This window comes from Mustela nigripes, chromosome 1 (assembly GCF_022355385.1).
Source record: "Mustela nigripes isolate SB6536 chromosome 1, MUSNIG.SB6536, whole genome shotgun sequence".
Taxonomy (NCBI): Eukaryota; Metazoa; Chordata; class Mammalia; order Carnivora; family Mustelidae; genus Mustela; species Mustela nigripes.
This window is the reverse complement of record NC_081557.1, coordinates 236905008-236918558: the sequence shown is the minus strand read 5'-3', so window position 1 is coordinate 236918558 and position 13551 is coordinate 236905008. Positions and strand designations below refer to the sequence as shown.

Here is a 13551-nt window from a genome sequence, read left to right as displayed (position 1 = left end):
GGGTTATTTCCCTCTGCAGCCCCATCTCTACTGTGAGGGCTGGTCGTTGGGAGGGCTTCAATCTGTGTTTGCTGAGTGACGTGATAATGAAACGAGCAACAGTAGCAAAGTACTGGGAAACCCAAAATACCAGTTTTGAAACTACAATGGACTTCAGGGACATGGATAATTTGCAATGTTTCTTGTTGTTGTTAATCACATCTGAACCAGTTTTTCAGCACCAAGACCAGAGGTGGGTTCCAGCAATCCTACTGTACATCTGACAGGCTTGTAGTTCATTCCCACCAATCACCACTACTTGATTCATTTGCTGTTGGTCTGTGGGTTGGGAGGAAAGTGACAGGAGTCACCCTGTTCCTCTTTAAAGGATAGTGGGAGCTGGTAGGCCCCAAAGGAAACAGTAAAGTCTCTGGGTTCTTCTTTTTGATGTACCACAGGACACACCATGGGAAGGGTGCAGGGGGAGGGGACCGCGTTCACTTCCCCTCAGGCAACCCACATTTTACTTTGCTGTGGGTGCAACAGAAATATAAAATGCAGTCTTCTTCAGAGGAATGGAGAACGTGTTCTGGAAGTCAGAGGCAATGGCTGGGGAATCAGACTACAAGCAAAGCCTTTTCATGTTATAGAAAAGGAGCTTTAAGCGAAGAAAAACTATGCAGTATTTTAGCAACAGAGTTTCCTCATTTCTATGACCTTTCTATGTCTAAGGTCACGATGCTGATGTTAATTAATGTGAATAATTAATATGATTTTTTATTTTCATTTTGAAGTTTTCTTTACATCTTTTTGGAAGTAGACAGAACATTAACATAATCAATTGACAGGGCATTATCTTCAGTAAAGTTCTAAAATATTAGCAGCACATTACAATATGATATTAATACATCTAGAAATGCACTAAATGACATTTGGAATGAGTCCTCTAGAAAGCACTGGAACCATCTAGAAGCAAAACTTCTAAATTGCATTTTGAGCATGTACACAAGCATGTACTGTGTATGTATGTGTGTGTGTGTGTTAATAGCTTGAGATACAACTCACTCACTGAAAGTATAGAATCCAATTTTTTTGTACATTCACAGGATCAGGCAACCAGCTCCACCAACTAATTTTAACTTTCCTTCCACCTGAAAGAAGCCCCATACTATTAGCTTTAACCCCCCATCCCACTCACACACAACCCCCAGCCCTAGGCAACCACTAATGTACTTTCTGTCCCTATAGATTTGCCTATTCTGTGCATTTCCAGTCAACAGGACCATAGAAAATGTGATCTTTTGCGACTGGTTTCTTTCATTTAGCATAATGGCTTGGTTGGTTCATCCACGTTGTAACATGCATATGAACTGGTACAATTCCTTTTTATGGCCAAATAATATCGCATTCTATGGCTACACCATATCCTTTCATCAGTTGATGGGCATTTGGGTTGTTTCCAAAATTTGGCTATTATGAATGATGTTGTCACAAACATTTGTGCATACGTTTTTGTCCAGATACACATTTTCCTTTCTCTTGGATATGTACCTAGAAGTGTAACTGCTGGGTCTTATGATAACTCAATGTCTAACCTTCTGAGGAACTATCAAATTCTTTAGCACAGTGAATGTCCCATTTCACATTCCCACCAGCAGTATGCGAAGTTTCCAGGTCCTCCACATCCATACCGGGTTTTTTGCCTTCTTTTTTCAATTTGCCATTCCAGTGGGTGTGCAGAGCTATCTGGTCATTTTGATTTGCATTTTTCTAAAGATTAATGATGCTGAACATCTTTCCATGTGTGTATTATCCATTTTTATATCTTTTTTAGAGAAATACCTGTGTAGATATCTTTGCCCATTTTTTATTAGATTATTTATTCTTTGATTATTGAGTTCTTTATATATTCTAGACACAAGTCCCTTCTCGGACATATGATTTGCAAGTATCATCATATTTTCTCCCATTCTGTGGGTTGGGAGGTGGTATTATTTGCAGGACAAAAGCTTTTAACTTTGACGTAGTCCCATTTATCTATTTTTTTCTCTTATCATTTGTACTTTTGATATCATACCCAGGAAAACACTGCCAACATGATTTTTAGATTACTCCTCCTTCTTCCCATGTTTTTTCGCCAAAATGCTATATGACATTCCTGCCACATGCAAGCATCATTAGGCAGAGAAAGATGGGTGAGTCACAGTCACTACACCAAGAACCCAAAAATAGAAAGTTAAAACATACAATCTCATGAGTAGTGCCCTGTGTGAAACAAATGACTTGCTCTCAGCACAGTCAAAATATACTTTTCAAATCAGAAACAAGAGAGAGTGCACCTGAAACCAGGGCTGTCGTCTCCATGCCGGGACATATGGTTGTCAGCCCTGTGGGTGCTAAGAGGAGTAGGGAAGCCTGAACTCAGGCTGTCATGAGGGTCATATTTTAGTGGAGGAAATGGTACCCAATGTATGGGTTTGGGATTTAGGGAGACGAAAATGGATAGGAAGTGGGCCCCACGGTGGCTGGAATGGCATGCACCAAAGTCACAGGGGCAGGGAAGCACAAAGAAGATTGTTAAATACAAAAATCATTCTCTGTGGCCAGTGCAAAGGATGGTAAAGATAAGCCAAACAGAAACACTGCACCCAGACAGTGAGGGACACTGGGTTCCAGGCAAAGGAACTTGAATCACGTCCTGTTCTGTGGGAAGGGCACCCGGCATGTGGGAATGTTAGCCTCACAGCGAAGTCTATAGTAGGGTAAGGAAAAGCAGAGCTAGAGCTAATCACTCAGCCATTCTATTTGTCTTGTCGTTCATTCTTTCTTCTCCTTAATATAAGAGGGAAGTTGCTTTCTGCATAGTTAACTTTAAAAATAAATCATTTCTAAACTGGGTCCTTGGTGGGCTATTTAAAAGGTCCTCTTCTGTGGGTTACGAAGGAAACATTTAGAATGGCATGCTTGATGCAGGAATTTTGCAAACTTCATTGTGGGAAATTAGCCCACCCAGCCTGACAGCCCAGGAGAGACCACCAAAAGAAAAAAAAAAAAAAAAGGATTATTAAGGAAATACAATTAGGGAGCTACTAAACCCTCTCAAATACAAGCAAAGCCTAATCCAGCATGGAACCCCACAGACAGGCAATGAGATAGTCCAGTTTCTCCTCTACCACACAAGCAGCCCATATTTAAAACTCTTGTTATATGTTTTTTTAGTCAATCGATTATTCCAATGAATGTGTCATAAATTTGTTCAGGAGTAAGGAGATTAAGCCTGTGATTTAAGTGAGAGAAGTTGAGTATGTTTTTTTAAAACAGACGGCTCCAGGGTGAAAGAAATCACTACATTTTGTGGGGAGCGGTTCCTGAAAGAGAATTATGCTAAATTAAGTTTCAAACACAGTTTTTTGGAAGTCTCAAAACAAAGACCCAAGTCTAGGCCATGTAAAACTATGTATTAGGAAAAAAAAGAAGTTGGGGCATCTGGGTGGCTCAGACAGTTAAATGTCTGCCTTCAGCTCAGGTCATGATCTGAGGGTCTTGGGACTGAGCCCTGAGGTGGGGGGGGGGGGCGCTCCCTGTTATTAAAGAAATATCTTTTTAAAAAAGAAAAAAGATGTTATGACCAGGATTATATAATTTTTTCAGGGACAAAATATTTGCCAAGATGGATAACCTTGAGAATGTTTCAAATGCACACAAGACCCCTGCACCCACCCAGGAAACAGTTTGAATGGGGATAGTAACACTCCCCATGCACACTGTGCTGAGTCTCCCTTTTGAGTAGGAACACCAAGGGCTGTCTATTTGATGAGAATTCAAGAAGAAAAAAAGACAACACTGGGAGTCCATTCTGCACTTCTTGAATCCTACAAATTCTTCCTCCATGTTCTGCATCTGTTTTCATCTTTCCTAACAGAAGGCTCTTGGGACAACTCAGTCCTTGCCCAAGTTCCCACCTAAGCCAGGCCAATTGTTCGAACAAAAAAGAGCAGCTTTTCACTGGAGAACTTAAAAAAAAAAAAAAAAAAAAAGAGTGGGTTGAAATGTCCTTACTTGAACTTAAAAGCTTAATGAGACTTGGTGCCAAAGAGCGGGAGACGAGCCAAGTCTGTGAAGCCAACTGTGATATGGCCGAAAGACAAAGGAGAACCCTACACAGAAGGCCTATCAAATTCTTACCAGCCTGCTAAGGCCAAAATCAGTAAGGGCGAAAGGACCCAAGTTTGCTGAGATTCAAGTGAGTGTCTGGGTTAGAGAAAGAGCTCCAGACAAAGAGTTCGAAGACACACTGTGCTCTACCAGCCCCGTCTCCATCTGGTCCTTACAAAGGAAGCTGGGAAGAGATGACCCAGGCTGCTCACCTACCAGGGTCACGGTGAGGATTAAGTAAGGGAGGTGTTTGTAGATACTGAACAAAACAGTGGTGATTAGAAGGCAGCAGTCTGAGATTGCCAGCAACTGGGTGGACCATACATCCCCGTTTGCTGAGGACCGTCTAGATTTCACTTGTTGTTTTAGTGTCGCAGCTGGTTTAAAAAACCCCTTTCACTCTCAAAACTATCTTGACTGACTGACAAACTACATGGTCACTCTACAAAGGAGCCATTGGTCCAGACTAATCCCTTTTCTTTTTTAATAGTTGAGGAAAATACTGCGTGTGCAGCTGACATTAGATAAGGTCTTTACCAAGAGCCCGTTGAAACAATGCAACAGAATGAGCCAGACTCACAACAATTTGGTTGACTCATGACTGGTGGTCTGGCCTTTCCCAGAGATGACTATTAATTGAAAAAGCTCTCCAGTGCCTTCCACTACCAGTGAGGCAGGCCTTTTCTGAAGCCTTGTGCGAGCTGAGCTCTCCTAGGGCCATGTCCTATAGGTGACCACCAGCTTCTTAAGTCTTCTTAGTGCCCTTGGTTTCCAAGGCACCACATTTCCTTGGGTTTCCTCTCATCTGATACCCCTTTGTGAGCTTCTATTTCTCTTACCCCTGACCCAGTGGGGAGGCTTCCTCAAACTAAGACCATGCTCTGCTGTTCTTCCTTGATGTGCTCTTTTCCTCAGAGACTCTGTCATCTATCACAGCTTGGCCTTGATGTCCAATAATGGCTGGCAATTCATATTTGAAAAAGCTAAATCTACTGCCTCACCTCTAAGCCCCAGACTCTGTCCCTAGCAGTCTATAGGATGGCCCCTGGGTGGGCTATTTCCCAAACTCACCCTGCCCAAACTGAAATTATGACCTGTCCCAAAAAGTAGAGGCTCCTCTTCTGTGTGCACCAGAAACCTGACTCTGCTAGCCATCAACAACAGAAGCACTGAAGTTATTTTGTAGCCCTTTCTTTCACTTATCAATATCCTCTACCCTACCAAGTCCTACATATTTCTTCAGAATTCTTCTTACTTCTATTGCTCTGGAGGTCAAACCCAAAAATCTTTCCATGACTTCCAAGGCCCTGAGCAATCTTGCCCCTGCCTCCTCCTCCTCTCCATCCACGCTCATCTCACACCTTCAACCCCTCTCCTTTGACCATGAGTCCCCTTGTAATTCCTTCAATGCACCGAGCTTCCGTCTTAGGGACCTCAGACATATCATTAGGCTTTCTAGTAACTTACCATACTTGAAAGTGGGTTCTGGAAAAGCTTAGTTGAACAAAGAGAAGCCACCTTCTCCCCCCTCCCCCCGCCCCCACCGCTATCAGAGCAGATCTCTTCTGTGTATGCCAAACACGGCCTATTCCCTCAAACCTTCAAACTTCAAACCTTGCCTTCTGCTCTTGTCTCTGTGAAGGATGCCCTTCTCTTTCCCTCAGCCTATTCTCAACTCAAGTAAAATTCAATTGATGTAACATCTCCCCAGTGTTCCCAAACTGTAACAATCTCCCTTTGTTTTACTTCTTAGTAAATCTTGGCAATTAAATCTCAGTCACTTGCATTTACTCACACACTGTTTTATACTGCTACTCACACACCGTTTTGTACATATGTTCAAGCCCCAAGAGCATTATAAAACTCCTGAAGAGCAGGGATCAAGCCTTCCATTCCCTTTTTATGGCCCTCAATTCCTACTTTGAGGCTGCATGACAAATCCTCCACATGACAAAATGTCTCTACACAAAGCCACACCATCAACTGCCAGCCCGTCCTAGAAGGCTAGTACACATCTGTGGCATGCTGCATCTCATGCTGAAATCAGGACAAGAATCCAGGACAAGCCTCCCTTCTTAGAATAAGCAGCTCATTCATCAGCAATGATATAAACACATGTTTGCCAACAGATTTCTTATCTTCAGAAAATTATTTCACCAGCGTAAGAACTGAGACAAAAATCCACTAGGACATTCTCTATTGGTCAGTCACTTGCAAACGGACATGCTCAGACTTTACATTCCAAGAAAAACGTCTCTGCAGAATAAAAACCCAGAAGTTCAACCTCTATTAATTCCAAAGAAGATGGAGCTGGAGTGGAGAATCTTTTACTTAAAGAAAGTAGGTACATCTATGCTTTCATCTTTAGTCTTCAAGGATGGGTCTGTTCTTTATGTAAAATTGTGTGTGTGTGTGTGTGTGTGTGACTCTGAACTGCGTCAGAGGAGGAAAGAGGAAAAAGGGGAGAAAGAAGAAGACAGGGGCAGGGAGGGGACAGGAAGGGAGAAGAGGCGACGGGACAGAGACAGGGGATAATACTGACAATGACAGCTAAGACTGGGAGAAAGTTAAGGTCACTGATGATTAGGGAGCCTAGGGAGCAATCCCAGTACTGGACTCACTGTATTCAGGAAGTGCCCGTAAGAGAGGTGTTATGTGTCTGACCGGCGTCCAGTGAAGTCAAACCACCGATAAACAGAAAGGACCAAGATCAGGAAGCCTTCGCTCTGGTTCCGGAAGTAGACCGGGATACGTGCTAGCTCGGAGGTGGTACAGGTACTTGGAAGCCAGAAGGGAACCTACCAACCCTGCCCAGAAGGTTCTGGAACAGCTTCCCAGAGAAAGAAACCATGACAGACTGTGGAGAGTAGGAGGAAATGACATCACCACAGAGGTCAAGGTTACTGTTTTCAAAACAGTCACTCTGGGTCTCAAGCCCTGCCAGCCAAAGCTCATTATTCACAGATGATCAGGTTTGTAAAGGTCCCAAACTTTCTTGCCCAGTTTTTGATCACAGGCTCGGCAAGACAAGCTGGGAAGGAAAATCCCAGTGCGTTCGTCCCACGGCTTGTTGGCAGCCCCTGGACAAAGAGCTGATGGGTGCGCAGTGACACAAAGTTGCACTGACTATGTCATATTCATAATTGACTTCGGGCCTGTTTCCAACAAGCATAATGAGAATAGCTAGGGGTCTGGAGAGCCAAGCCAGCCCCAGACAGTAGCGAGCACTCTGCAGTTCTCTCTTACCGGAAGCTCCCAGGGACCCGAGGAGGTAGTGACTTCCCCCGTTCACACACTAAGGGACAGCAGTTAACAATTAAGGGCCTGCTACGTTCCAAGCACTGAACAAAGAGATGTAGCGATATTATCAATTCATTTAATCCTCACGTCAACCCTCTTAATCTGGTACTAATTCTACTGCTCGTCATAGCTCCCGGAACTGGGGCTCCAGGAGGCCAGGTAAGTGGTGTCAGGACACATGGACACACAGCAGCAATGTAAGTTAACGAGGTTGAACCTCATGAAACCACATTTTCCGACCGTTTTTCGTCTAGTTACACAATTTCACAGGATTCAACCTCAGTGTTTTCCCAATCCACTCGCTTTCCACTGTGCTCGCTCATAAAAGCATAGGAACTGGCTTTTCTTAAGTGTCTATCTTTGGACGGTAACAAAAAGGCAAGTAAAGAGGGTGGGGGAGGATGAGAAATCAAACCACGGAAGGGAAGGGAGGGGACAGCAGAGCACACACCCTATAACAAGATCCCATTAGAAGCATCTTGAACAACCACTGGGGCAGCAGGGGGCGGGGGCGCTGACCCCCTGCACAGTTGAAAATCCACCTAGAACTTCTGATTCCTCCAAAAGTTACCAATTTTTAGCCTATTGTTGCTCAGAAGCCTTACTGATGAACATCAACAGTCAATTAACATATATTCGGTATGCTGTATGTGTTCTATGCTGTATTCCTACCATAAAGTCAGCTTGGGAAAAGAAACTATTAAGAAAATCATAAGGAAAGAAAATACATTTGCAGTACTGGACTGTATTTATGGAAAAGTTCCAAATGTAAATGGACCCGCACAGTTCAAACCGTGTTGTGCAAGGGTCGAAGTTGTGATCACTTTATCCCTTTCTGCAAAGCCCTCTTTCTTCCTGAATCATTTTACTTCTAGTTGCAGTTAAAGTATATGTGGAATCCTTGTATTATTCTTCTCACTTTTCTGTAAGTCTGAAATTTTTCAAAATAAAAAGTTGGGTGGAGGGGGACCTTACAAAAAGTCCTGGGAAAACCTTTCCTAAAAAGTTATTTTATTTTCCCATTTCTGCACTGCCCAGAGTCAATTACTTAACTTTACCAGGGTAAACAATTACATCCAAAATTCATCCCGTAGTCCTTATGGGCTGGCAAACGTTTTCTGTAAAGGACCAGACAGTAAACATTCCAAGCTCTTGGAGTCACATACAAAGTCTTGTTTTGTGTCATTTCCAACCCTCTTAAAATGTAAAAACCATCCTAAACAAGAAAGAAAGCCAGGACAAAAACAGGCCAAGCCTGTTGCCAACCCCTGGTATAGACAGAATTCCATACAGTTCTCTCTAAATAATAAAGTCAGAGTCAGGAAAACAAGTCAGAAACTTTCCTTTCTGGATTTATTTTAAAACCGTCTGCTCTGGGTGCTGGGAAGGAGTGACGGTCATCGGCGACTCTGTCCGGGGAGGGTGTTCCTTAGGGAACGGTTGTTTGCAGCCTTCCTTTTAAACCCTGGAGTCTGCCAGGATGTCTGCAGTATTTGCTTAACATTTCTAACAGCATGACACTTGTCACACATTTGCAGCCCGGTCACATTTTGACCTCATTTTATGGACCACTCCGCCAAAGACTCCCATCATTGGAGCGTTTGACCTCCAAACCTCAAGTATTGATGCCTGGCAAAAACCACCGAGGAAGAGAGAAACGATGATAGCAAAAACACATCTCCTGGAATTCTCCTTGGCACGTGCGGTCTCTCGTCCGTACCTGCTATCGCGGTAAGTTACACATTCACGAGTGAGTCTCACGGCACATGGGGGGAGCCCTGCAAAGTCATGGGTACTGCACTCCCCGGGCAGAGTTCAAGAACTCCCACGAAGACTCTGAAGCGACTCAGTTCCCACCTTAGGGGCTCCCTTGTCTCTGTAGCCTTCGGTACACACGCGGCCCTCTCCTTTCTCTCGCCTCGTCGGATGGCTCTACCACACAAAACTGGAGCGCCGACCTTCTCCCCTGACTACAGCCTCCTTAGCATCTCAGCTCTCTCATGCGTTCACTCTTCCTGGACTCGCCTTTTTATCTTAAGAAGGACCAGCAGGGCCGCCAGGATGGCTCAGTCCGTTAAGCATCTGACTTTGATTTCTGCTCAGGTCATGATCTCAGGGGGTCCGGGAACCAAGCCCCACGTCGGGCTCCACAGTCAGTGGGGAGTCTGCTGGAGATTCTCTCTCCTCTCCCTCTGTCCCTCCCCCCCAACTCATGCTCTCTCTCTCTCTAAAATAATCTTTAAAAAAGAAAAGAAAAGGGGGAAAAAAAAAGAAAAGAACAATAAAAGGACCATTAGGCCCTTGATGCTTCCATCCCAAGACCACCAAGCCCATGTGGTCTTTCTTTATGTTCTGTCCCATCAAGACCCAGTGGCTGTCCTCTGTACTGCCCTCCTCCCCACATTTGACGTTTTCTGGCACCAATCCCAGGCCAACATCACCAACCCCAAAGCTCTCACTTTTCTCTGCCATTAAAATCACAGTTGTGGGCACAGGGCAGTTGTGAAGAGCAAAAGATAAGAAATCAGACTTCTGCATGTCAATCTTTCTTACCTGCATTACCTTGGGCAGTCCTCTGTGCCCCCACTTAATTTCCCCCTATGTCCCATTTAATTCCTCTGTAAAACGGGTATGAGGATAGTCCTTAGAGGCCACACAAAAGTTTGGCAAGAAAAAAAATCGGATCCAGGGCCCAGAAGGACGTCCTCTGTTTGACAAGAACTATGAATTTTTTTCGGACTCATGAACAACTCGGGAAATGTTTCGTGAACAGAGCACACGATGTCTCTCCAGCTGCAACCAACCCTTAGAGCCGATCAAACTCAGACAACAAGATGAGAGTCTGTGGAACAAAAGGAATCGTTCACTGAGGCCGTCCGTGGCTTCTTCAGCTGGAGTCATACACGATTACAAGACACCAACTGGGCTTCTGTTTGGAATAATACAAAGTTGAAAAGCCCTAACAATTTCCCAAAAGAGGGCTGTCTGTTACGAAAGCCTCAGTCTCAGAAGAGCCAAATTGCTACTTTCCAAGATTTGAAATTGCAGGGAGTTCTTCTTACATTGTTAAGTGCTGCTCCATGGCGGGAGGTTTTTGAGTTAGAGCCCCTGAATCACCAGCATCCCCAAAATTCCCTCTGGCTCTAGAGAAAGGCACAGCCTTCCCCATTCTCATCTATTCTCCAAACACAGGTGTCTCAAACCTGTATGGATCTACCATCTGGGAAGCTCCAAACTGAGTTTCCTGCCTTTTGGGGGCCCCTGCCATCAGCCAACTCCACCCCTAGAACGATGAACAACGAGAACATTCTCCTCGTTGCCAGAATGGTCTTTGGATCCAAGTCCCAGGAAAGACACCTGCTAACCTCGGGCTGCAGCAGCCCCCACAAGCTTCAGCTCGGATAAAACCTTGTCCCACCTCTCTGCCCTGACCAGAGAGGATGGGAAAATCTTCCTCCTCCATTGCTCCTCAGCCTTCAGGGTATCCAGCTCCTGGCCCATGCCTTTGCTTCTCATTGCTCTGGGGCTCCTGGACTTAGAAACGTGTTTGTATCTGGTTTCTCCAGCCGCTGACCCAGCTTTCCCTCAAAGGCTCTGGTGGAGGCTCAGGCCGCCGACGCAGTTCATTTCACCTCAGCAAACTCATTGCCAGGGCAGCCAGCTGGAGCCCCACAGGGAAGCCAGAACTTGACCCTCCCTGGTCCTCAGACTCCATCAACTACACCAGTGAGTCTAATCCTCTGCGGGGAGAAGACGTAGACAATAACTCACTTATCCTGAGTTTTGGCCCACGTACTCATTCAGTAACACTTGTCCAAGCCTCTGCGTTGGCCAGTTCCCTCCACTTCACTCTTGGCTGTCGGCAGTCCAAACCCTTTATTTATTTCAAGAGGCCCCTGGCTATAATCTGTGCCTCCCTCTTGTCTAACCATAATATTTCTTAACCATGGCCTAGACCCAAGCCCCACCCCTGCACCCCTAAACAACCTTAACATTCATTAACGTGTTTATAAAAGGCCACCAAGGAATGCCAAGGCTCACATGACAGAATCTGTCCTCTAACTCAACCTCTTCATCTAGGTAAGAGGCAAGTTCTTTCTTTTTTAAGATTTTATTTATTTATTTGAGAGAAGGAGCACACACAAGAAGGGGGTGGGGAAGAGAGAGAGGGAGAAGTAGACTCCCCGCTGAGCAGGGAGCCCAATGTGGGGGCTCGATCCCAGGAACTTGGGATCATGACCTGAGCTGAAGGCAGATGCTAAAGTGACTGAGCCCCCCCAGGTACCCCAAAAAGCAAGTCCTATGCATGCAAAAGTCTCCAGACCCAGGGGCAGAGCAAGAGGGAGAAGTAGACTCCCCGCTGAGCAGGGAGCCCAATGTGGGGGCTTGATCCCAGGACCTTGGGATCATGACCTGAGCTGAAGACAGACAGCTAAAGTGACTGAGCACCCCCGCCCCAGGTATCCCAAAAAGCAAGTCCTATGCATGCAAAAGTCTCCAGATCCAGAGCCCCATCTTCAGATGAACCTGCTCCATCCAGTCTGGCAGGCTATACTACTCCCTGACAGAGTTATTCATGGGAGAATAGTGGAGAGGTGAATGCCTACCAGAATCTTTGGAGCCCATGTTCGTATGCAAAAATCGGTACCAAAGACCCACTTCAACAAGGTTAAGAGAGCACAGTACACATACATTAGATCAGACTATGGCTACTCTGTTAACATCAGGAGAAGGCTCACCCAGACTCATTGCAGAAGCAGGTGTCAGAACACAGGGGAAGTGTCAGGAGTCTGCCCGCGTTTGTCTCTGGTGAGATGCTAAACTAATTATGGTTTATCTAAGAGATGAGCTCTCATTTAGACGGAATAAAGGGAAATGAGGCAGTGAAGGAAGTATGAGAAGAGAGAAGAGACTTCACAGGAAAGAAAGCAAAGAAGTGGCAGGCAGGGCATGTAAATTTCCCTTTGAAGAAGAAGGGACAGCGGGAGCAGGAAAAAAGCGCAGGCATGAACTGTGTTGAAAGGTGCTGTGTAATAACCAACATTTTAGGACAAATGTTATTTTTTTTTTAAAAATTTTTAAAAAAATTTTAAAAGCACCTCATCCACATTATCCTGTTGAAATTCACAAATGGTTTATGAAATGCAGAAGTTATCCCTTTTTAATTACCATTTTAGAGAGAAAAATCGAGACTCAAGGAGGTTAAATAATTTAAAACTTGAGTTTCTTGTTCTCAGGTTCCAAAACCCAAAGTCTTTCAACTACCCCAGTGGGTCCCAAACAATATTCTGGAAGTTGCCAAAATAAGAGTGCGTTCATTCTATGTCATTTCACTTACATAAAGTTCAAGATGAAAGGCAAATAAATGTAATGGTGATAGAAATGAGGACAGTGCTTTTCTGGAGGAGGTGGAGATGAACTGGGAAGAAACAGGAGGGAGCTTGCTGTCCTCTCTCAATCAGGGTGTAGGCTACATGCACGTACACAGTTCTCGAATCCCATCAGACTGTGTATATTTGCAGTTGTGCATTTCCTGTGTGTACATTTCACCGAACAAAAAGCAGTACCAAATTACAGAACCTATTAAGTTCAAAACCTGAGATCTTAAAGTATATGTTCATCCCCCTATAGGTGTTAGGGTTCTCGCTAATCTTGTGTCTAGAACCACTTCACAGAAAGCTCTTGTCTCCATCACCACAGCAGTACTTACGATAAAAGTTGGGTTCAACACATAAAAACTGAACAGTGCAGTTATTATTCATGTTGGAAGTTTGCCAAGAGCTTAAATTGAATATAATCAAAATGCATCAGGGGAGCAAGCCCAGTGAGGAACATCACCTGTCATGTTTTAAGATGTTGTAAGTACGTAGATGCATTGCTTCCACTTGGTACAACTGCTTTTGTTTTGGGTAAAAGGGCGGAGAAGAGCTGACACTTTTATATGGTTGAGTCCACTTCCTTCCTGTCCCTTGGGGTCTAGATTCCTACAGTGTATGGAATGTACTCCAATACTGGTTGGAGTAGCAGCCACCAGGTACTTCTTCTTTATCTAATTAGAAATTGCCATAGTCCCCACCATTCCCTACTGTACACTAAAACTCCCTCACCTACTTATGT

At 44.6% G+C, this 13551-nt stretch overlaps 1 protein-coding gene across 13 annotated transcripts in view; it reads right to left on the bottom strand.

Moving 5' to 3' along the window:
• LIMCH1 (LIM and calponin homology domains 1) overlaps window positions 1-13551 on the bottom strand; it is a 327804-nt gene that overhangs the window by 179029 nt on the left and 135224 nt on the right. The window lies entirely within an intron of this gene.